This window comes from Canis lupus, chromosome 20, assembly GCF_003254725.2.
Source record: "Canis lupus dingo isolate Sandy chromosome 20, ASM325472v2, whole genome shotgun sequence".
NCBI lineage: Eukaryota > Metazoa > Chordata > Mammalia > Carnivora > Canidae > Canis > Canis lupus.
This window is the reverse complement of record NC_064262.1, coordinates 8,083,590-8,109,107: the sequence shown is the minus strand read 5'-3', so window position 1 is coordinate 8,109,107 and position 25,518 is coordinate 8,083,590. Positions and strand designations below refer to the sequence as shown.

Sequence of the window (25,518 nt, the reverse complement as noted above, 5' to 3'; positions counted from 1 at the left end):
GAGGGATGCAATTCTGGGATAACAAAATTAGTTAAAAATCAGAAGTCTGCTTCTGTAGGTGATTGATCTTTAACTCCCTTCTTTGAAAACAAAACAAAACAAAACAAAACAAAACGCTCTTCTTTGGGATTTCTCATCACGGCTACCTCTTGTGATGCAGCTCTTCCCCCCACCCCCTCGTCCCCTGCTCCTGCGTCTCATGGGTGCATGCATGAGACCACCCATGTTCTGGGCACCTTGGTTTGTCCTAACTTGCAGAGCTCACTTTGGTACTTGAACTGACTGTGGGATTTGCTTGATCCGAGAGTATGAATCCACTGGCACAGAAGCACCTGTATGATACCACACAAATGATTTTCTGGCAGACAGAACTGAAGCCCTGCTAGCTTGTGTAGAATCGTATCTGTCATAGGGCACTCTCCACTATCTGGGCCTTCCCCGCCTTGACAATGGCCTGTCCTATTCAGCACGGTGTGCTTTTCTTGGGGGGCCTTCCCTGACCAACCAAGACTGTGTAAATGCTCCCAACTCCAGATGTCTTTGGTATCATACTGCACATCACACTTTATTGATTGGACCCACTTAGTGGTCTCCCTTCCTCTGGAGCCTAAGAGCTCTGTGTGGGTGGTAGCCATGTTCTGTTTTGTATCTAGTATGGTGCCTGGCATTCAGAGAGCACTCACTAAGTGCTTGGTGAATGAATGGATCAGTCTTTGGGTCATCTGTCCCTGGAGGCATGACTTTAGACAGGTCCTGAAACCTTATTTCCCCATCGAAAAAATGGAGTAGTGGTTCCTATTCCATCTATGTTACAGGTTTGCTGGGGTCTGAAAAGATATTAGAATCAGTTTGAGATACATCCCCCGCCCTCCACTTCCCAGTTTCTCTTTGTTGTAATGACACACGGGCGGGAGGCTAATGTTGTGGCAGGCAGCCATCTTCTTAGCCGAAGCCCACCAGACTCTGATCCTCTCGCTGCCTCCTGCGAAAGCCACATGACTCAGTGGTCTAAGGCTGAGGGATTGAATGAGCTGTGTGACCTTGGAGAAGTCACTTAGCCTCACTGGGGCTCATCTGCAAAGTGGAGTCGACCTACCTGTCTTACAGGTTATTGTGAGGACTCACTGATACCTTTGAAAAAGCTGAACCAACAGCTTTTTCAATCCTAACTGAAGGATGGGAGCTGCTTTCGGATGCAAAACCCTTCTGTTTTAAGATATGCTGAATTTAAATGCCACCTTAATACATATTTTTAAAGTTCCCCTTTCCTCTGAATTGTCAGTAGTACCGATGACAGATGTGAGGGACCTAGGTCCCATTTGGAGATCTTGGGCTTTCAGTGTGGCTCCTGGCCCGGAACAGACACTCTACAACCCTGGTTTCCGTACCTCTTCCTGACCCCCTCCCACCCTGTTATTAGCAAGTGCACCTCTCTCATGGTTGTGATGAGATTCATTTGCAGCCAGCACTCAACATGGCAGTCATCTCTGACCAAAACAATGGGCACACAGGCTGGTATGGACTGAATGTGTCCCATGAAATTCGTATGTGGAAGCCCTATTCTCCGTGCACCCCTATTAGGAGGCGGAGCCTTTGGGAGGTGCTTAGGCCATGAGGGTGGAGCTTTCCTGAATGGGATTCATGTTCTTCTGAGGAGACATGAGAGAAATCATCTTTCTCAGCCATGGGAAAACACAGTGAGAAGACAGCCATCTGTAAGCCAGGAAGAGGGCTCTCATTAGGAACTGAATCTGCCAGTACCTCAATCTTGGATTTCTTGGCCTCTAGACATATGAGAAACAAATTTCTGTTGTTTAAGCCACTCAGTCTATGGTATTCTGTTATAGCAGCCTGAGCTAACTGAGACATCTGCCTGGGTAGGGCAGATAGCCAGGGTCCAGAGAGGTTAAGCAACATATCAGGGGTCACACAGTCAATTGGGGTCAAAGCCACTGAAAAGCCCTTCTCTGTTTTCTAAGCTCTAGCTGCATGACCTTGGCCATACCCTTTTTCTTCCTGGGACTCAGTTTCCCCATGTGGAAAGTGAAGGAATTGGACGAGTGCTCTGGGGTCCCTTCAGGCTGTGATGCAGCAGGCCCTTCAGAATCCAGGAGAATGTTCTGATAATATTAGATTTATGCATTTTGGTTTCATCTTATTAGCATTTAAATGACTGTATTGTTACATTTCAATGACTCAAGAATAGGTTAGTGGCGCCTTAATAAAAAGTCTTTGCCAGAAGGGATGCTGGCAGAGGAAGGAGCAATGTTTTTTTGTTTTTTTGTTTTTTTTTTTTTTGAGTTAATTTAACAAAGAAGGAATCTATCTTTTGAAGGAAGGATTAAAAAAAAAAAAAAAAAAACAAACCACCAAAACCCCAAACCAACAGCTTTTTCAATCCTAACTGAAGGATGGGAGCTGGGACAATTACAAATTAAATATCTGCTAAAAATAGCTTTCGGATGCAAAACCCTTCTGTTTTAAGATATGCTGAATTTAAATGCCACCTTAATACGTATTTTTAAAGTTCCCCTTTCCTCTGAATTGTCAGTAGTACCAATGACAGATGTGAGGGACCTAGGTCCCATTTGGAGATCTTGGGTGATGCCTAGTGCTGCCATTTGATAGTTTTGTGGCTTGGACAAGGCTCTGAACTCCTCCTTGGGTCTCATTTTCCTCCTCCCTGAAAAGAGCCAACTAGACAGCCTACTTCATAGGGTTTTGTGAGGACTAATCAAGATAGGTCTTAGCCCAATTCCTGGCACAGAGGAAGACCGTGGTAAATGGTGACTGTTCTTACAATGCTAACTTAACTTACTCCCTGCCTCTGTCCTCTGCTCACCCATGTTGTCCCTCACACTGTGTCCCTTAGCTCAGAACTCAGACCAACTGTACATTAGCCACAATGCCACTAGCACTGCTCTGGAGGCTGGGGAGGGTCCTAGCTTGTATGGTTAGTCTCCCTCTGCTCTGGGCCCAACTAACTAGTTCCCTTGGGCCAGGACCTTTTCTTTCCTTTCCTAGATAGAAATTATGACCTTTCAGTGTAGGGCCTCCCTGCCCTGCTGATGGGAACCTTCCTCCTTGCTGCTGTCCCAGGGAAATGGGAGAACTCAGCCAGGCAGCTGGGGGCAGAGGGACAACTGCTTCTCCTTCAGCCTCATCTGGAAAGTCATAGTCCCTCTGGGAGACAGAATGTCCTTTATGTGTGTGCATGTATATGAGAAGGAGAGAGCCTGATGGACCTGGAGTGACTATGTGAGTGTGAGTGTGCATGTCAATGTGAGTCAGGGTCAGTGTGAGTGTGTTATGGTGGACATTCAGCACAGCCAGTACACAGTCTGGGGGCACACCTGAGTCAGAAGGAATGTGAGAATGTCGGTGTTGGAGGTGGGCCTGGAAGTGACTTCATGTATGTGTGTGTGTTAGAGGGTCCCTGTGGTGTGTCAGCAGATGTATACTTAGAGTAAGTGACCCTGATGGACATAGCTTGCTGTGCAGGGTTTCCTGGAGTATGTCAGCATGAGTGTGTGTCTGTGAGTGTGATTGAGGCAGAGATGTCTGTATCCATGTCTGTCTGTTAGTGTGCAAACCCCACGGTATATGTGTCTGTGTATGCATGCATGCACGAGTGTGCATCAAATTTGACAATGATAAATTCAGCTTGGAATTCTCACAGTTGGGGAGAGAGAATGAAGAAAGAGGAAGGGAATTGAAAATGAATACCTCAGAAGTGAATTTAGTGCTATTTTTAGAAAACTCCTATCCTGTTAACCAGAAAAGGAAAATCTAAAAAAAAAAAAAAAAAAAAAAAAAAATCCCACAGAAACAGCCACGCATCAGCCTTGAAGGCACAGATGGCAGAATCAGGGCCAGGGGGTGGGCTGTTAGGGACCTATGGTTTCTTGCATAGCTTCTCATCCTCCTGTTATCTGGCCTGAGGGAGGGTCAGTTCAGCTCTTAGCTGCCCACTAGGGTTAACTCCCTGCACTATCCCCTGTTGTCCAGAGGAACTGTCAATGGTAGATGGTAGGAAAAACCCAGTTTCTGGTCCTATAGGCTCCTCATGTACTCACTCATCCACCCTGCATTCCATCCACCCTTTCCATCCATCCATTCATTCTTCAGCTGTCCATCCATCTGTCTGTATACCTCTCCAACCTTCCATCTGTTTATCCATCTACCCACCCAATAACTCTGAGGAGGTGCACCTGTCCTGGGCACTGGGATTCTGAGGAGGGCAAGAGAGATGCTCAGACCCTCCTTCTTGCTGTTTTCAGTCTGCTCACTCTGCCACAAAGGGCCCCAGTAACCCCATGATCAGAATCTGCAGGCTGAGTCAAACAATTCCTTACAGGGATCCCTGGGTGGCGCAGCGGTTTGGCGCCTGCCTTTGGCCCAGGGCGCGATCCTGGAGACCCGGGATCGAATCCCACGTCGGGCTCCCGGTGCATGGAGCCTGCTTCTCCCTCTGCCTGTGTCTCTGCCTCTCTCTCTCTCTCTGTGACTATAATAAATAAATAAAAATTAAAAAAAAAAAAAAAAAAAAAAAGAAACATAAAAAAAAAAAAAAAAAAAAAAAAAAAAACAATTCCTTACAACTTTTGCTTCAGATTTTGGGATGATGCAACCCAAATGGCACTTGCCTGGGAATCAGATCTTCTGGGTCCCGATCTTGGCTTGACCATTACTATTAACAGTGATTGCTAGCAAATGCTTCCACGGGCTGCATAGTGTTACTGTCCCTTCCTTACAGGTGAGAAAGCTGGGGTTCAGAGATGTTACAGATGGCCAAGGCTACATGGGTAGGATCTGGCATAGTTTAAGTTTGGTTGTTCAAGTTCAAAGTCTCTGTTTTTTTTTTCTCTGTGTCCCATTACCTTTCACCAATTCACAGTATGGCCTTGGACCAGTGCTTTCTCCCATGTGCCTCAGTTTCCTTTTCTATAAGTAAGTGGGGAGGTTGGACAGATGCTCAGTTTCAAAGGGACATCTTACTTAGTGCCATCCTTTGAGATGCTCCTTTCACGTGATACTTGCTTCAAAGGGTATACACACTGATGTGGGCCTCTCTACCATCCCACTGTCATCCCCAGCAGAAGTGGCCACCCAGTTGTAGGCCAAAGAAAAGAGAAATGCCATAGAACCTGGGAGTCACAAGCTGATCAGAATTCATTTGCTACCACTGACATCTCCTGCCGGATCTTGGGTCTCTGCAGAGCAGTGTTTGCCTTTCAAGATTTGTATTCTTTTTGTGCTCCTTGTTTAGAAGTCTTCCCTTAAAAAAAATCTTTGAGAGTTTTCTGATAAAGCTAAAACAGCAAAGTCACTAGCAGATGGAGGCAGAAAACCTAGCTGAGGTAGAAAAGTGTTGGGTGAGACTTTACTTTGGGCTGCAAGATGGGACATGCAGTGAGAAGGTTGGGGATGGTGGCTCTACCTGGGATAGACCAACTGCTTTGGACAGTGTTCTCTGGTTTCAGCCAAATGCTTTGGCCACCTCCCCAGACTCATCATTCACCCTGTGCAACTCTTCCTACAGATATATTGAACTCCTTAAGGCCCTTTTTGCAGCCCTAACTGCCCCAGCATCCAGATCCTAACTGGCTGTAGTTTCTTTTGTCCTCTCCTGTTTTCACCTGCCTCCTTCTCTCTGTTCTGTTCCTATGCATTACAAGCAGAGGCCTGAAAGAAGGACAAAAAATCATGATAACAGCAACACTTAGATCATACCTACTACATGCCAAGCACTGTTCTGTGCACTTTATGTTTGTTATCTCATTTAGTCTTTCACAACAACCATATGACGCAAGGGCTGGTGGCACTCCCACTTACAAAGGAGAAAACAGAAAAAGAGACTGTTGCACTTATTGGTGTAAGGTCCTTGGTTAGGGAGTGGCAGCGCCAGGTCTCAGAAATACATATGCTCTTAAGCCTGCCCCCCTCACTAACATCCTTCACCAGACCAGGCTCCTGCCCTTTTCTCTGGCCTCCTATAGGGAAGTGCAGAGTTTGGCTTGTTCAGTGCTCTGGCCACACACAACAGATCACCAGCTGCTTGGTGATTCTTCAGGCTTGTGTCTGGTGATGCAGTGCTGACAGACAGACGGAGGTGGGGAGGGTTTGGGTGGCTGAGGTCAGGAAACCTGATAATCACAGGCCTCCTCTCTCCAGCAGGCTGACCCACCAGCAGAGGCTGGGAGTGAGTGTTCTCCCTGTGGCCAGGGTGCTGACTGACAGCCCCCGCCACCCCAGGGGGAGGACAAGAACAGGCGCTGATGAACGGTTTCCACTGGGAGCTGTTCCAGAGGCAATGGTGCTGACTGGGGATTTGGGGTGGGCTTTAAGGACCACGTGCCAAGGAGCTGTCCATGTGCTATGCTGCTGACGCAGAGCAAAGGTTATACGTGCCCCCGGGAGCTATCCAAGACTGTAGTGCTGACCAATGGAGAGTGGGATTGGAAAGCCTGAGGTTCTGGGTGTGGGTGCATGGGGAGAGAACAGGGTTTTTTCCATGAGTTCTATGAGCAGGCATGGGGAGGTGACCCCAGTGGTTTGGTGCTGATGTGTAAAGCCAGGTTGTCAGGCAATGAGGTGTCCCAGTGAGCAGGCCTGAGCCAAGAAAATGATCCTGTGCAAAGGGCCACTCAGGGGCCATTTATGTGCATATGCAGAAGACCCACCTTGGCTTATCAGTGCCATCTGTCACTGATGCCAGAAATCTCATCATTAGTGATCCATTCTTTTGCATTACACCTGGTCTTCTGCCTCTGGTTCCTGCTGGGACCATATTTAAGTGGTGGCATCTCTATCTGACTTTGTTAAATTTTTTCTTCTGCAGGGTGTGGTATTCACCCACAGACCTGCCAGGGGATGAGCTTAAGTTGGGAGATTACTTCTGAATAGTTGTGTGAGTCCTTTGGGGTCCAGATCAGAGAATAAGGAAGCTAAAGCTAGGAAAGTCATTCTATGTGGACTGAGAATGCAGAGGCCAGGAAACAGAACTAATGGAGAGGGGTGAAAAAAGCAGAAAGAAGGGCTCCTGGATTCAAAGGATGAGGGGAGTCAGAATGATGCAGGCACTGGCAGGGACTGGTGTATGTGTGGGTGTATGTGTGGGGGTATTTTTTAGATTCTATGTCTCACTATTGTGGCCAGTCTTATAGGCTGAAGCAGAGCTGCTCCAGTTTGGTGACTGTGCACTCACTGCCTTCCTTGCCTCAGCCCAGGTTATCTCCCTTGGAGTCTTCTTGGTGAAAAGCTAGAGATCTCAGGCCACTGACTTTGCCTCAAAACTGAAGGAGGTGAATCAAAAGGCCAGGAAGCTAGAGGAGTAGTTGAGAGAAGGAGCTGCCTCCCCTGTGGCCAAGGTCTTCTCTCTTTTCTGATACAACTTTCTCTGGGTGGAGCTTGGGGACCCCAGAACAGGGCGGCTCCAAGTGTGATTCCCTTAGGGCCACCTGTGTTGGCATCACTTGAGAGCTACTTGAAGCACAGATTCATAGCCCTAAGCCTGCAAAGATGAATCAGGCTGGTGGTGGAGTCACACTGCCCTAGCATTTTGGGGTTCTCATTCCAGCCCATTTTTTTTTAGCTCTCTTGCTCTTATAGCCAACCCTCTCCCAGTTCTGGGTTCTAGAATGCTGCCCTGTTCTTGTGGCCCAGCTCCTGCCTCAAAATCACCTCTTGTCTCTCTCTGCCTTTCCAAATGCCACTTCCAGCTAGGTGGCTTCTGGAGACAACTCCTACTAGTCAACTCCAGTGCCCCCTTTAGTCTTCAAACTTTGCCTTGTTCATGGCCCTCACCCTTTCTTCCCATTCTCCTATGGTTTCTGCAACCAATTCTGTCCAGGGGGTCTGCATGACTTCTGTTTTGGGCCAACTTTGGACTGGAGCCTTTTCTTGTGGTCCTGCTCTTGATGCTCTTAATGATCCACTCTCCCTGGGCAATGCTATCCACCTGGTATCAACTTTCATCCTAACATAAGTGGTTCCCAAACCTACATTTCTACCTTGCCCTTTCTCCCAAGCTCTAGCACTAATCTTCTTTGACTGCCAAATGGCTCTTCTGAAGATCCTTCAGGTATTCAGATTCTCCTAATGTTCTCTTCCTTATGTGACCCCTGAGCCACTTATGACATCTAAAGCACCCTCTTGGGTCCCAGAGTTGACTATCAGAGTCACCCTTGACTCTTGACCAATCAGGTGCCCAGACCTAGGGAGCAGTGGGGTAAGGGCTTGGGCTCCGTTCTCTTCCTTGCCACCACAGTTCCTGACACTAGTTCAAGGTCCTCATCCGCAGCCTCCCAACTGGACTTTACTCTCCCCCAAATGATGCTGGTGGTGACTCTTATTTACTGAGTGGTTTCCAAATGTCAGGAGCTGAACTGGCTCTTAATGTATATATCCCACAGTAACCCCAGAAGTAGCATTATTATGCCTATTTTACATATGGGAAACCAAAGCTTGAGAGTTGAAATAACATCATTCCCAAGGTCACATAGCTAAGGATTGGCAGAACTAGGCATACTTTAGGACTTGCCTGTCTCTAAAACTACCATGAGATGTTGCCTCTTGGATTTGAGCACACCACTCTCTGGATTAAAAACCATTGCTGGGTCCTGATACCTATTTTTTAAAAAAGATTTATTTGTTTGAGAAAGAGAGAGAGAGAGAGAGAGAGAGAGAGAGAGAGAGAGAGAGAGAGAGAGAATGAACAGCAGAGGGAAGGAGAGAAGATTGAGAAGCAGACTCCTTGCTGAGTGTGGAGCCCTATACAGGGCTTGATTTCACAACCCTAAGATTGTGACCCGAGCCAAAATCAAGAGTCAGATGCTCAAATGACTGAGCCACCCAGGCACCCCTCCTGGTACCTATTTAAAAAAACATATTCATGACCATGGCATCCGGGATCCTGCCTGATTGGCTTGGAGCCAGCCTGGCCTCTGGTCTAAGGCGACTCTTTGCATTTTCTGAACAACTAATGCATGTTCCTGCCTCCCACCCTTTGCATTCACTGTTCTCTTTACCCTGGATTGTCTGCACCTGCCTTTCCATTAATCCAAACTTTCCTCTTCAGGGCGCAGCCCCATATACCAATTTCTTTGTGAAGTTCTCTATTAATCTTCTGCTTCAAATTTCAGACCCTTTCCCAAAGCCTGCCCATCACGAGCAATTCATTCCTTGACTTTGTATTCTCTATCCTCAGTCTTGGGGTGTGTTTTGCCAGCTTGCCTCCCTTGCTAGACCATGACTCTCTGAGAACAGGGCCTCCCCAGCCTCCAGCACAGGACCAACCTCCACCAAGGCTGGCTCTATTACTGAGAAATCAATCTGACTATGGAAAGACACTGGGGACAATGAATCTTAGAGTGTAGGCTGCATTTGAAAAGTGGAAACTGGTCAGCCAGATGGTAGTGAGAGCTGGTGCTGAATGCATCTCCACAGTATGCCACAGCCTTACAGGCATCATATTGGTATATTTGCAGCTAAATCCTATGAAGTAGCTGCTGCTAGCATCCCATTTTACAGATGAGCAAACAAAGGCTATGCCAAGTTAAGGAGGTTGCCCAGGGTCATAACTGTTGATCTAAACTCAGGCAGTCTGCTGTCAGAATCCCTGTTCACAATCAATAGCCTAACTCCTTCCTGCAATGACTCAGAAGCTCTGGGTAGGGGATTATCTCAGGCAGTGGGACACACTGAAGTGTTTGAGTTCCAGTGAGGAGAAGTCCCAGTGCTTCTGGATTACATTGGTCAAGGCTGTGTTCTCTGACACACCAGTGCTACACAGAGGATCCTTACAGTCTGGCCATTCTCCACACAGAGCTAGAGGCCAGGGAGAAGGTCAAGGGTAGGGCATTCAGAATCTTCCAGGAGGTAGGCCTGGGGACCATGTGGGGTGCATGGGCGCATTAGACACCCCTCTATGCTGAACTTGTCCTTTGTGTTGGCTGCTCTGGCTCCAGAGTCACCCCACTGGCAGCCCCAGACCACAGCTCCCAGAATCCTACATTCCAAGGGCCTGAAGAATCTCTTAGGCTAGCATACGGATTAGTGACCATCCCAGCCAGCCAGCTCTGCAGCTCTTCCCCTGACTTGGCATGGCTGTCCTGGCCACTGCAGAGATGAACAGAATCCGCCCGGCACCTTGAACAGATGGTGCCACTTCTAAAAATAATGCTGCACCACGCTCCCCGAGCAGCCTAGTCCCAGTGACAGAAGGGGGTGCGGGTGGGGGTGGGGGCTGCTAGCTGCACTCACCAACCATCTGCACGGGGACAGATGCAAATGCAGCCTCCCAGGGGACACAGGCCCAGGGGACCCCAGCCTCACTGAAGCTGCGCAGAGCCACAGGCCTACTGCTGATGCTCCGAGCCCTGAAATGAAAGTAAGAAAAGCCATGGCAGGTGTGTATAGCTTGGCTTCCCTTTATCCCCGTTATCGCAGCTTCTGCAGCAGCCCTACCTGCACATGTTGCATGGCTGGGATCCCTACCTGGAATGTTCTCTCTTCCTTGCCTGTTGCATTCTACCTCATGTTTGGGTCCCTAGATCCACAAACCCTAGAGTCATCTCCTCTTGTGAATTTCCTCCTGTCCCCCAAATCTCCTTCCTTCTATGGATTCTTAAGCCACTTTTCATTTGACTCCTACTTAGTAGGGTCAGAATCCCTCTGGAGCTTAGAGTCAGAGACATCTGTGTTAGAACCCTCACTCTGCCATCATGGAATGACTGGGTAAACCAAGGCAGCTCTCTGGCCTCAGTTGCTGCATCTCTAAAATGGAAATGATAATCAGCCTCACTTACAGGGTTGTTGGGAAGATAATGTGAGTTCAGGCAGGGCACAGGGCTCAGCCCAGAGCCTGGCCAGGGGGAGACACACAATCAACTAGAGTGAGAATGATTTCCACATGGGGAAACCAAGGTGCTACGGTGAAAGGTAATGCCCAAGGCCACAGAACAGGTGCTGGCAGATTTGGGCTCAGGTCTATGGCCTCACCCTACTGAACCATCCCTCTGATTTAGAGGATCCTCCAGGGATAAGTTTCACTTTCATCCTTGGGCAGGATTTTCCCTGAGTGCCAGTCACTTCTCCAATCCTGAGACCTGGCCTGGGAGGCCTAAAAGACACTCTGAAGCCTCCCCATTTTTTTGCCCTGAGCCTTCTCTTGCCTGAGCAAGAGAAGGCTCATCCCTTCTAGCTTCTTAAGAAGGTTGACGTCCTATCAGAAAGTTAAAGAGCTCAAAAGCCAAAGTGCTTCCAAGGCCCCAAGAGGCCCCAGGAGACCCCAATCTTGGACCCTGAAGGTATCCACATCCAACAGGCCTCCACAATGGCCTGCAAAGCCTCTGCTCCCTCTGCTTTACTGGGCTTGTCATCTGCTCTCCTCTTTCCAGGTCTGGTGATGGGGTGACTTACAGGGGCTGGGGGCCATGTTCTGCCTGTTTCCCTCTCCTCCAGGGTGGCCCAGCCTTTTTATCACCTTATTCTGCTTTCCAAAGGTCCTTCTCCAGCCACTTCTGCTTTTTCTTTCTCTCCTGGGGTTCCCAATGGCTCTGGGGATCTTCCTAAAAAGGAGGGGGATCCCAGAGGACTGATCCAGGCGTAGATTCTAGGCCTCATGTCATATAGTCTCTGAGGCCTCTGTGTGGGGTGTAATCCATGGGAGTTGGGTTTGGGTTTCAGATGCAGTCAGAAGCTAGGTTCAAGTCTTATACAATTGCATGTCAAGGGGTTTTTCTCCAGTCCACCTTACTCACTCCCTACCTCTTTAGATATTTCAGGCCCTGATATGATACCCCTGCATTGCAATGCCCAAATGAGGGCTTCTGCTACCCTGTACTCCTTGTTACAAGTGACTGACAAGGCCAGAACCACCACCCTTCTCTCTCTCTAGGGTCAGACCTGGCATGAAAGGGTGCCAGGTTTGGGGGGCTCTGGTGTGAACATCTCTAGTGGCTGGTACCCCATGACATTAGGGATACAGGGAGCTAGTCTCTGACCACCATGCCTTGTACTACCACCCCAGGCAGATCATCCTCAGAGCAGACACCACCAAACAGACACCATTATTTGCAAAGCTTAACAGAAAAACAAGAAAGGCTCTCATTCCCAGAGCTTACTTGAATCCAGAGACCAGAAGGGATTCAGAGGTCAAAATTCCTGATGCCCAAGGCCCTTCATAATACCTGTGTCAAGTCCTGCCTATGCTTGCATGCCTCTCTTGACAGGGAGCCCACTCCCTCATTCCATGATAATCTGTGCCAATGCTGGTGGTTATAGAGCTCTTTAGGTTGACCTGAAATTTTCTTCTTGCCAACTATTTTTAGGTTTATAGTTAAATTTTCTTCTTGCCAACTATTTTTAGGTTTATAGTTAAAACATATTTTCTGACTCACGTAGAATAACCCTGCTCCCTCTTCTTTACTGGAAGTTCATGATCACGAGTGTATAGATGTATGTGTGTATGTATGCATGGCTGTGTAATCAGGCATGCATGTACAGATGTGTGTCTGTATGTGTCTGAGCATGGTGGAGTATGTGTGTGGTTGTATATGGAATGTGTGTAAGCCTGCTTGAGCCTATCACAGGAGGGGATTTGTTGAGGTGTGCAAAAAGTGTGTGTGTATCAGAAATAAGACTAGACCATGTGTGTGTGTGTATTGGGGTTTGGTGAAGCCATGGGTCATGGAAAAGAGTTTTATTACTTTCTTGAGAATATTTTAGTTGTCCAGTTTGGGAGGTGGGTGGGTAGCTAGAGAGGGTACCCAAAGAGGCTCCAGAACAGAAGAGAAAGCCAACCTGTAACAAATTCCTTGTCACTGTCTCTGGGGGTCTCTATAGGGTAGCTCTGAAACTCTGAACCCACAAACCATGACACAACTCTTAGGGAGCTCTGCCATTAGGGTTCACCCTGAACAAAATGATGGTGATGATAAAATGGCATTTTATAAGAGTATTCATAAAATGGTTTGCAGTTCGAGGTTCACAAAGAGCCCAGTGATTATTTCCATTTCCCAAGTAGGAAACTAAGGTTCAAAGACCCTGTGGTGGATCCTACAGAGAATGGTATCTCCAAAAGGCAATCTGGGCTCAGTATCCTGCAAGAACCTGTAACTCCAGGGCTGATCACCTGTGGCTATAGGTGGATAAATCTTGGGTAAGTCTGCCTAGGAGGTCTGCCATTAGCTGCCTCTGCTCAACAGTCTTCCCTTGGGTCTTGGTTTCTCCATCTATAAAATAAGGAGGTCAGACTAGATGGCTTCTAAGGGACCCTCACATGCTGATATGTGATAAGTCTTGGACACTGGATCAGGCCCAGGGAAGAAGGTCTCTCTGGCTCCTAATATCCCCAACTCTGATGGGCATGGGTTTGCCTTTGGATCAGCCCAAGTCACCTTCTGAGCAGTGAGACATCTATGGGGGGGGGGGATATTTCTTGTTTTAATAATAAAAAAGCAACTCAGAGCTGCCTTGTGGACCACTCTTAGAATGGTTTAGCATGAGCTGTCCCCTCCCTTCTTGCTTCTCTGCCTGGTAGGCCCCTGTTCACCCTGCAGGGCCTAGCTCAGAGGGTTCCTTCTTCTCAGTGAATCCTATGCTGGCATCACTCTCTAGACAGTCAACTGATCCCTCCATGAGGCTTGACTCTTCATGCCTAGAGGACAGGGGAGTCCTCAGTGTATCTGATAAATACAGTTGGTGCCTCAACAGAAGCTTGTTGAATGGTTCTAGGAACCCAGAGCTTGACCTCAGGAACTGAGAGAGAATAAGTCATGGATGAGTCATGGACTTATCTACTTCAACAGATGCTTGCGTTTGAATATAAAGACAGAGAGCTTGCACTGAGTACCTACTGCATACTTAGCACTGCCCTTCAGGGAGGATGGAAGCTGTCACTGAACTAGGAAAAGAGATGACATTTCCAGCAGGGATATGGCCACAGCACTAACTGCAAGTGAGTAGCAGGAACAGTAATAAAAATAATCATAAGAGCAGCTAAGTTTTGGAGCACCTGGGTGGCTTAGTTGGTTAAGCATCTGCCTTTGGCTCAGGTCATGATTCCAGCCCCACTTTGGACTCCCTGCTTCTCTCTCCCCCTCTGCAGCTCCTTCTGCTGCTCCTCCTACTTGTGCGTGCTCTCTCTCTCTGTCAAATAAATAAATAAAATATTTTTTAAAAAAAGAGCAAGAGATTTTATTACTACCAAGTGTCACTCCTTACCTTCAGATTTTCCACCCATCATCTTGCTCATACCCCTAATAGCCTCTGAGATAGATGTTCTGATTTTCTTCATTTTACAGATGTGGAAACTGAGTTTTGCAAGGTGGGGTGACTGGCCAAGGTCACAACAAGGTCAGAGTCCCAAGGCTGCGCTCTTATGTTGGCACTCAACAAATTTCCAGACCCAGACCAGCATATAGAGCTGCCCTGTGGTTGGGGCACCAGAGGAGTGAAATATAGTGTTCTGGAGGACCGAGAAAGCCACTGGGGTTCTCCTATCCAAGGTGGAGGAATAGTGCTAGGCTTGAAGCAGGCTGGGGGCTGGGAGGAGATTCCCAGGATTTTCCCATCTTTAGCATCCACTAAGGAAATCCCCAGTGGGATTCTTCTCCCCTACACTGCTGACAGGTGCGAGGCGGGGGCTTTAGCTGACCTGGCAGGCTGGGTATGAGGGGTGGGAAGCAGATGGCAACCCCTTCCTGTGTTTGGAAGAAGTCAAGAGTGAAATCCTGGAGCTAAAAGCCTGGCCGCATCACCTGCTGCTAGAAATGGCCCCCAGGCCAGCAGGCTGGCGGCCACCCAACATAGTTTTGCTGATGAGGGGTAGGCTCATGGAGGCAGGGCCATCAGCACAGCTCTTTCCTATGGGTATGGTGGCTATCCTGTTGTAACTAAAGATTGTTATTAGAAGGTGTTATTCATAGTGTGGTCCTTTTTGTCTCACCTATGGCCCTGGGGCAGAGGGAACAGGGTGCCCATTTAATTTTATTTATTATTTTAGGGAGGGAATGGGGGGAGGGGCAGAGGGAGAGAGAATCTCGGTTAGACTCCCTGCTGAGTGCAGAGTCTGACATGGGGCTCAATCTCACAACGCTGAAATCATGACCTGAGCTGAAATTAAGAGTCAGATGCTTAACTGACTAAGCCACCCAGGTGCCCCAGGGTGCCCTTTTTAAAGATAAGGAGACTGAGGCTATGGTGAGGCAGGTGGGGCACTTACAGTGCACAATGCAAGGAGGTGCTGACTCTCAGGTTCCTATAAATGCTGAATCCCCACCCCACCACCAGTTGTCTGCCCCACTATTTAAGTCTACTGCGATTCCCCCTATGCCGACCTACCCCAGCCCCACCTCAAACATGGGGCAGGTATAAAGATTCCAAATTCATTTTGGTAACTTTGTGGGTGAAACAGCCACAATAGATCCTAAGAAATACCTGGAATTGTAAAAGATGTTTAAAGTCCATGTCTCAGCTCTCAGTTTCCCTAGCAGCAATGGATTCTAAGGGAAAGAGTTCATTTCTCATCTCCCCTCATTTGGCAAACTTTTGCTGAGGATCTGCTACATGCCAGGTCCTGTGAGATACAATGTGGATGGAGGGGAACCAGACCCAGCCCTGTTCTCAAAAAGCTTTGCCTCGTTCCCTCCCTATGTGGTATAGTGCCTATGCTTTATAACGATTTAATAAAAGCAATCAAGATAAGCTAATATTTACAGAGCATTTTCTATGTGCCAAGCTCTGTGCTAAGCATTGGCACATTTGTATATGTCATCTCACTGGAACCACACCACCACTCTATGAGGCAGGTATTCTTGTTATCCCCATTTTGCAGAAAAGAAAACTGAGGCAGAGAGGTGAGGTTGCCTGAGGTCATTCAAACAGGACACAGTAGGGCTGGGACAAATACTCAGTAAAATACTTGCTGGGTGAGTAAACGAAAACACGAGCTCTAGGAGGTGGCATTAGGCTTCCTAAAGACAGTGCTAAGGGGGATCCCTGGGTGGCTCATTGGTTTAGCCCCTGCCTTCAGCCCAGGGTGTGATCCTGGAGACCTGGGATCGAGTCCCATGTTGGGCTCCCTGCAGGGAGCCTGCTTCTCCCTCTGCCTGTGTCTCTGCCTCTCTCTCTCTCTCTCTCTCTCTCTGTCGCTCATGAATAAATAAATAAAATCTTTAAAAAGAAAAAAAAGACAGTGCTAGAAGAGGGTCAGAGAATTCTCCATGCTTTTGGGCAAACTTGGGCAGTAGGCTTCCAGGAAGTGGGTGACAGTGACAGCTGCCGTATCAGTTAACAGTGCGAGGAGGCTCCGATTTCTCTGTCTCTGGGCCTGACCACGTGCCCCACCTATAAAAATATCCCAGGCCAATGGCCCCCTTTACTCTGAGAGAGTGGGCTCAGAGACAGGCTGGATCTGGGCAGGTAGGAGGGGAAGAAAAGTCCTTTCTGGGCTGGTCCAGGCCAGGGCCCCTGCCCAGAGCCCTCCCACTCCCTGGCTGCCCAGTGATGGGCCTCCAGCCTTCGGGGAGGGGGCTGCAGCTGGACACTCTGACACCCAAGCCTCCTGAGCTGGCACCTTGGTTGCCAGGCAACTATGCGGCTCAAGTTTCGGGCATTGAGGGCCCGGGTGAGGGCTTCAGTAAATAATAATAGATACAGCCCAGCCCAGTGGGGCTGCTCAAGATACACCCATTTCAAACATGGGCAGGGCCTGAGTGGTCCTGCTGTCATTTTGCAGATGGGCAGATGGACCTGGGAGGGAAGGGGAGTTGCCTGATATGACCAGCATTAGTGAAGGAGCAGAGGCATCTGTGCTGGGAAGGTTGGAATAGAAGTAGCTGTTCAGAAAATGATGGCAAGTATAGCTGTCACATACAGGGCATTGGCTTTGTGCCTAGCACTGTGCCAACGGCTCCTCCCACCAAAGCCTAACTCATCCTCAAAACAACACAGTGAGCTGTAGATGCTGACTTCACACCCATTTTATAGATGGGGAAACTGAGGCTCACGGAGACTGTGCAACCTACATCAGATCTTCTGACGGTGAATGGCAGAGGCTGGAGAGGAACCCAGGTCAGTGTGACTCTGAAATCCATAAGACCCACCTTGGCCCTGTAGTGGCCCAAGGAACCAAAAGGGTCTAAGGTGAGGACCAAAACCTGCCTTAGAGCTGGTAGTCTTTGATCTCTTCAGCAACGGGAGTATTACTCTTCTTGTCTCAACCCAGAGGATGCTGAACTCAGAGGGTTAAGTGGTGGTCCCTAGGTGACCTAAGCAGTTAGGTGGGGTTGTGGGATTCGAACCCACATCTCTCTGGCATTAAGTCCTGGGCTGACCCGTTCTGTCTAGTTCACTAGCAGAGGCCTGGGGCAGTACCCCTCTGTCAGACCTCCCAGGGGCAGACATCTCTGCCCCATGTCCCTCAATAGGGTGAGATTTCTAGGGGACAGGAACCCACTCCCCAGCCCCCAAGAGAACTAGCAAGCCCCAGCATAGAGCAGTGACCTTTGATTCCAGGCCACTGGACCTCTTCCTCGGTTGTCCACACTTCCACCTCCCGCAACCTGAGCCTGCTGGGGACATGCAGGTTACCATGGCGACAGCACATGAGATACTGACCTGGGGACCCGATGGCAGCACAGGGGAGGGGCAGGCCTTGTCTCAGAGGTATGGCTGGAGGAGTGGAGGACAGGGGGCCTGGGGTGCCCTGCGGCGGCCGTGATTGCTCTGTGGGCCAGGCCGGGCACAAGCTGCTATTTATAATTCTGCTGAATGGGCCCAATGACCCGACCTGCTGTCTGACCGCCTGGGAAGCCCAGCAGCCACAGGGAGAGAAGGCAAATGTTCAGGGACTTCCTCCTGGCCCCCAGCTGTGACACAGGGGTGAGGGAAGGTGGGGGTGAAGTGGGGTAGAGGCAGAAGGACAGGACCTTTCCCTCTATCTCACACAATCTGCATGATTCTCATCATCCATCCACCCCTCTGGCCAATCCTGCCCTCATCCCTGTGTTCTGGGCCAGGCTGGGCCAGTAGGAATGTGTTGGGTGGTGGTGGTAGTGGTGGTGGTGGTGCTAGAGCCTGGGCTCTGGTCTTACAGGGGTGGAGAGAGGCTGTTCTGGGGTTCCTCCCACTGGAGGGAGAGGAGGGGAGGGAAAAAGAAAGGGGGAGAAAGAGAAGCTGTAAGACAGAGGGAACTTGAGAGCCAGGGGTGGGAGGGTGAAGAGGAAGAAAGGAGGTGGAGGAGGGAGAGAGAGAAGAGGGAAGAGAGGTATGGAGAGAGGGAGAGAGAAGGAATGAAGGAGAGGCATAGAGGAACAAGAGCCAGGGGAGCTGGAGGAAACATGCAGAATAGGAGCCCAGACACAGAGGCAGAGGAAGAGGGGGGAGAGACAGAGATCTGGAGCATGTTCTCTTTGGCTCTGGAGGTCAAGCCACTGGTCTAGAAGCCAAAATGCAAACCTGACTGGGTCACAGTGTAGCTCAGTGGCCTGTGAGAAGGAAGAGAGAAGGGGCTATGCCGGGTGCCTGCGCTGGCTGCCCAGCCCCCTTGGCCAGAGCTGGAGTTCTGGCCTGGGCATCCTACCTTCAGTCTGTCTGGCCACCTGGGGGCACAGGGCAGGGCAAGGACTGCTCCAAGGTCACAGGAACCAGGCCAGGAAAGGCACAGTGGGGGCTCTTAGGGCTTGCTGGGCTGTCCGCCCTCAGATCCCGGTTATTTTGGGAGCTGAGCAACCAGCATACCTCCCTCCTCCCTTGTTCCTGGGCCAGTGGCTGCTGACTCAAAATATTCTCTCAAGGAAACTGTCTCCCCCAAATCCAATGTCACTTCTTCTAAGAGGCCTTCCCTGACTCTCCCAAATTTAATTCTCTGCTTGCACAGGGCGTGGCTTCGACCTCCAGTTTCAGTACTTGTCCTAGGGAGCACAGGCAGAGCTGTGTGCCCACCTCCCCCATCAGACTGTGAGCTTCAGGACCAGGAGGGCTGCTTTCCTGGCACCACATGTCATGTCTGCCACTCACGGTCTGAATAAGTAATACCAGCAACCCTGAAGTAGCAGTATCGGCCAATGTTTATTGAGCACATACAAGGTCCTGAGAACTCTCCATGCACTGTCTCCTCTATCATCTCAGTGCCCCTATGTGTGGGCTTTGTTAGCTGGCCCTATTTTACAAAGGAGGACACCAAGACTCAGATAAGCTAAGTGGTTTGCCCAAGGTCTCACTGGGGAGCTATTGAAGCAAGACCTGACCTAAGGCAGTCTGATTCCAGAACCCAATCTGGTAACCACCAGACATACGGCCTCCCCAGCTCTCACGATGGCTTCTACTTCTCTGACTCTTAGAACTCTCTGTGGCTCCTCAATGCCTCTCAAAGGAAATCCAAACATCCTGCCTGGTGCTAGTGCCCGTCTTCTCTGTGCCCTTCTGTAGGCCTGTCGGGTCTCATTCTCCCTCCCCTCATTTCCTGTTCCTAGGGCCCCTTTTGCTGTTTGCTTCACAGCTATTTAGCGAGAACTTACTGTGTGCCCGGCCCCACTGTGTTTGCTTCGCTGGGAAAGACGGACTGTGCAAAGTGCTAGGAAGAGAATAAGGCACTATGACCAGCTGCCTGGGGACCTGTTTTGCCAGGTGGATATGCAGAGGGCTGGGGCCAGTGTGTGTCAGGCAAAAGGAACAGCATGGGCAAAGGCTCAGAGAGTGCACTTTTAATGATATAAAGAGGGCCAGTATGGCTGAGGCTTGTAAGTCGGGGCAGTGAGGGGCAGCAAGCAGAGGTGAGCTCAGAGGTAGGCAATGGCCAGACTGTGCAAGGCTCCAAAGCCACAGGGAGGAACTTGGATTTGACTCCAGGTGCAGAGGTATATCTCTGAAGAACTTTAGGGAGCAGACTAGCACAGAGTTGTTTGTTTGTTTCTTTAAAGATCCATCACCCACTGGAGAATGGACTGTCAGGGAGCTAGGGGGAGAGTGCGAGAAAGGCAGCTACTATGTCACTCAGGGGAATGGGGACAGGGTGACAGTCATGTTGAGGAGGTATGGGCGGGTAGGAGTTAGGAAGTAGAACCAAGAGGGTGAGCTGGGGGTCGAGGTTGGGGAAGAAGGCATGGATGATTAAGGCTGTGCCTTTAGCAGGAGGGTGGATGATGGTGGTGCCACTTCCTGGGATGGGAAGTCGGGGAGGGAGCGGGTTTTGGGGGTGGGTGGACATGATCAAGAATCCTGTTTTGGACTTGTTAACTTTGAGATGCTTGTGAGAAATCCAAGTAGAGATGCCAAGTGGCCAGTTGGATGACGAGTTGGAGGTGCAGAAGAGAAGCTCTGGCTAAAGATATAAATATGGGAATCAGCAGCTTAAGGATGGTATTTAAAGCCATAGGATAGAGTGAGATCATCGAGAGAGAGGAGAGAGAGAGAGAGAGAGAGAGAGAGACAGAGAAGTAAGGGAAGGGAAGTGGCTCAGAGTTGAGCCCCCAGTATTTTAGAGGTCAAGTAGAGAGAGAGAGAATGCAGCCACACTGGCAGGCCTGATTAGGTGGGTTCCTGCTCTTCTCAGGGTAGGGTTCAAAATCCAGAGCCTCGCACACAAGCCCTGCCTACTTCTCTCATCCTCTGGTCCCATTCTTGTATCCTTCCTTCCAATCATAATAAATCATAACACCTTTGTGAGGTTCTATACCTCCAGGCATTTGCCCAGACAGCTGTCCCTGCCCGAAGTGCCCACCTATAGGCAAAGGCTACTTTCAACTCTTGCTCTTCCGAAGCTTTCTCTAACTTCCTGGGCAGATTTGCAGCACCCCTCTCTGTTCTATGGCCTTCTGGATGCACCACACTGTCACTGTCTTCCTGGGAGCTCCTTGGGGGAGGCAGCTGGTCCACCTGTGTGTCCTGGGCCCAGCATGGATCATGATGAGACCTCATGCACTCAGCGACTATCCTCATGTCACCCACCAGTCTGAAGTGCATCATCAGATCTGGGGTGGGCTGAGAATGTAGACTTAACCACTTCTAGTTTGAGTCTGGGCTGCCACTCTGAACAGACTCAGAAAGGGAGGTTAACAGAGGGAGGAGGCACATGGGCATTTACTGGGCCTCCCACCTGCCATTGCAGCAAGAGGAGAAAAAAGTAGAAAGACAAAAGCAGAGAAAACGCTCACTCCTGCTCCACACTCATGACAAGAGACTTCATTGTGTAGGAAATCAAAGGGCTCACTGGGGAGCGGGGACCAGGCCTGAAGGGGTCATGTCAAAGCTCCTGCATCCTCCTCAATTACTTTATGCTTTATGTCACCACCTGGAGGCTTCTGAAGAGAGCCCCTCTGGCTGGGGGGACCAGGGAGGGACAACTTACCCATCTATTAAGCACCTACTAGGTGTTGGACACTCTGCATTTGGTCAAGGGCACAGATTGAAGTTAGGCAGACCTGCACTCTGATTCCAGCTCTGCTAGTGGCCACGTGGCCTTGGGTAGGTCACTGACTTGTTCTGGGGCTCAATTTCCTCATCTGTGAGATGGGGCTATTTACCATGACTCCTAGGCTTTGGGAAAGGTGACATATGACAATGCCTTTGAAACACTGAGCATGGTGCCATTTTACAGACAGGGAAACTGAGGCTCCAAGAGGCTCAGATCACAGTGCTAGGACGGACAGAGCTAATGTCTAAGAGCCTTTCTTCCGCTGATGCCAAAGGCCCCTCCAGTCTGCAGTGCCCCATGCATACACTTTTGTTTTTTAGAAAGTTGGGAGTGAGAGGCAGAAAAATAATCTTAAGCAGGCTCCATGACCAGTATGGAACCTGATGTGGCACTCAGTCTCACAACCCTGAGATCATGACCTGAACCAAAATCAAGAGTTGGATGCTTAACCAATTGAGCCACCCAGGCACCCCGCCCCATGCATATACTCTTACTTGTCATTCATATGGTTGATTCTAGGGCTTTGGGTTGGTATCTGGGTATTCAAAGATGATTCAGACAAAAGCTCTGCCCTCTGAGGGAAAGGGCCTCCCACCACTGACTGCTTCATAACCCTTCTCCCACTCAGAGAAACTGAGGGTGGAGACTCCTATACAGGAGAAGAAGGGGAGTTTGGGAATTCCAAGCTCACAGGCCTAGTTACTTCTTTCAGGAGAAGGCAGGTAGCTTGGGTTACCCTGCTGAGCCTTAGTTTTTCCACCTGCAAAACTGGCACAATTCTATCTCATTCAGGGGAGGAGGGCAAAGCAGGAAAGTACTTTGGGTGGCCTCAGTGCTATTACAGGGAGCTCCAACCACTCTGCCTTTAGCTGAGGCCCATGTAAAAGCCTATTGTAGAGGTTTGTGTGGATTTACATTTTTCTGCAAAGGAAGCCTGTGACTTTCACCAGCTGCTCCAAGGAGTCCCTGATGCCATCGTTCTGCAAAGATTAAGCATCACTGTCTAGCAGGACCAAGCCAACTCCCTGCTTTCTGGTGAAAGCTGCTTAGAAATAACACCAAGGTGGTGCAGCCAGGACATGCAGAGGTCTGGAGATACTTAGAGAGAGCAAGGTTCGAACCTGGAACCACTTGCTTGGAAACCCTCAGTAAAGCAAGACTACTCGAGCCTCTCACATCACAGCTTTCCTATGGTCCAGGGGCTCAGTGACCAATTCCCCTCCACAACAGCACAGCTAAGAAGAAAGAACTCGAGTGCCATGCTCTCCCATGCAAAATGCAAAGCTATTTTTTTTCCCAGACGGCAAGTTCCTAAAGCTGTAACTGATCAGCCTCCAGTTGAGAGAAAATTAAATTTCATCTGACTCCCCCTTTAGTCCTGGGGACAGGAGTGAAGGTGACAGAGCTGGGCAGAGAGCTGTTATTGTCGTGCACCCCAAGTTTGGCCAGAGAAGTAGACAGATGGTCTAAGTCACACCCCAGTGAGATGTTCCTTGGAGCAAGCATGTTGGGAAAATGCTCAGGGCTTATCTGCTTTGACATCCACAACTAGACTCATTCCAGAAGGGGCCCAAAGTCCCTTAGTCTAGTCTGGTGGGTCATAAGGCAGGTGACCCCATTGTGGGTCCAAAAGGCACAGATTGTGGTTGGCATATCAGCTGATTGTGGGAGCCTCACACGTGGTTCCTCTAGCCCAGGCTTGACCATGAGTGACAGACAGCAGCTTCCTACCTGGATTCTCTACCTGGATGTCCCCACACCTCATACTTAATAGATCTCAAGTTCAATTCATCAGGTTCTTCTTTAAAATGAAAGGTGTCTTTTACATTTTCTCTGAAAAAATCATTTCTTACTTCTAGGTGGTGAAGATGTTCTCTATTTTCTTCTAGAAACTTTAGAGTTGTAACTTTTACATTCAGATCTGTGAGCTGTCTCAATTTAATTTTTTCATCTACTTCTCTTTTTATTGTGGTTAAATCTATAGACCCTAAAGCTTACCATTTTAACCATTTTTAAATCTATGATCCAGTGGCACGAAGCATATTCACACTCTTGTGTGACCATCCCCACCGTCTATCTCCAGAACTTTTCCATCTTCCCAAACAGAAACTCTGTCCCCGTTAAACAAGAACTTCCTCTCCCCCTCCCCCCAGTTTCTGGCAGCCACCATCCTACTGTCTGTCTGTGTGAGTTTGACTGCTCTAGGGACCTCATGTAGGTGGAATATCCCATAATAGGTATGTGTCTTTTGGTGACTGGCTTATTACATCCTTAGCACAACGTCTTCAAGGTTCATCCATGTTGTAACATGTGTCAGAATTTCCTTCCTTTTTAAAGCCAAATAATATTTTATTATATGTATAGACCACATTCTGTTTATTCATTAATCTATTGATAGGTTCTAGAGTTGCTTTCCCCTTTTGGCTATTGGGAATAATGCTGCTATGAACATGGGTATACAAATATCTGAGTCCCTGCTTTGAGTTCTTTTAGTTATATATCCAGAAGTGGAATTGCTGGATCATACGGTAATTCTACGTTTAATTTTTGGGGGGAACCACGACACAATTTCCCACAGCAGCTGCACCATTTTACATTCCCACCAACAGCTTACAAGGGTCCCAATTTCTCCACATCATTGCCAATACTTGTTATTTACTGTTTTTTATTTTGTTTTGTTTTCTGTAATAGTCATCCTAATGGGTGTGAAGTGGAATTTCATTGTGGTTTTTTTTTTTAATTTTTATTTATTTATGATAGTCACACACAGAGAGAGAGAGAGAGAGAGGCAGAGACACAGGCAGAGGGAGAAGCAGGCTCCATGCACCGAGAGCCCGACGTGGGATTCGATCCCAGGTCTCCAGGATCGCGCCCTGGGCCAAAGGCAGGCGCTAAACCGCTGCGCCACCCAGGGATCCCCTCATTGTGGTTTTGATTAGCATTCCCTTGATGATTAGTTATATTAAGCATCTTTTCATGTGCTTATTGGCCATTTGTGTATCTTCTTTGGAGAAATGTCTATTCAAGTCCTTTGCCCATTTTCGAGTTGGATTGTTTATCTTTTTTTGTTATTGTTGAATTGTAGGAGTTCTTTATATATTTTGGATGTTAGTACCTTATTAGATATATGATTTGCAGGTATTTTCTCCCATTCCATGGGTTATCTGTTGATAGTAAGTATCCTTTGATATATAAAAGTTTTGATGAAATCTAATTTATCTATTTCTATTGTTGCCTGTGTTTTTCTTCTCATAGCTAAGAAATCAATGCCAAATCCAATGTCATGAGGCTTTTCCCCTCTGTTTTCCTCTACTTCAATTTGATTTGTGTATGGTGTGAGGTAGGGTTTCAAATGTAACACGTCTGAAATCTAACCCTTAAGTTTCCCCACCCCATCTCATTTTTCCCTGGGGTTTACTGTCACCTAAAAGGCCTCATCTTCTCTCTAGGTGGGCAGCTCAGAAAAGAAGTCACCTCTGTCACTTTCTTCTCCATTATCCAAGTCCTGTTGATTTTGCTCTTTCTACATTCCTTAAAATTGCTCATCTCCCAGTATCTTCACAGCCCCTGTCCCTGTTTTTCTCATCTCTTTCCTGGATGATGGCAGTAACTCCCTTACTGGCTTCCCTGCTGCCACTTGGGAGAGCAATTCTAATAGTATCACAACCTCCCTTGATCCTTACTCCTCTTAGGATAAAGACAAAACTCCCTAATGTGATCTTCTAAGCCCTGGGTGTCCTGCCCAGGCTCCACCAGCCCCACCCAACACCCCATTCTCCTCACTCTCTGTTATAGCCACACTGCTCACTCTTCCCACTAGGCCTTCATCTGTTCTGTTCTCTCTGCATGGAATGCTAATGTTATTCCCTTCCCATCATCACCTAGTAAAGTCCTACTCATCCTTCTATTCTCAGCTTAATCGCACCTCCTCAGGGAGGCCTTCCCTGATTCACCTATTCTATAGTCTCTGTTGTCACACCATGATTGTATTTTACACATGTTTATTTGCGTGACTGTTGGATTAATGTTTGACACTAAATCACTGAGAGCAGAGCCCATGCCTAACACAGTGTTTAATACATAGTGGGAAAAAAAAATAA

General features: G+C 48.6%; 1 protein-coding gene across 14 annotated transcripts in view; it reads right to left on the bottom strand.

Annotated features, from left to right (window-relative positions):
• The window catches only part of ATP2B2 (ATPase plasma membrane Ca2+ transporting 2), a 371,080-nt gene that overhangs the window by 124,295 nt on the left and 221,267 nt on the right, over window positions 1-25,518 (bottom strand). For 2 of the 14 annotated variants that reach the window (XM_025449826.3, XM_025449855.3), the window contains one exon: window positions 10,264-10,379. The exons of 10 other annotated variants lie outside the window; for them this stretch is intronic. The gene's annotated coding sequence lies outside the window, so the exon portion shown is untranslated. Of the gene's footprint in view, window positions 1-4,355; window positions 4,508-10,263; window positions 10,380-25,518 lie in introns of all 14 variants that reach the window. 2 more of the 14 variants (XM_049098562.1, XM_049098563.1) reach the window with 1 other exon arrangement.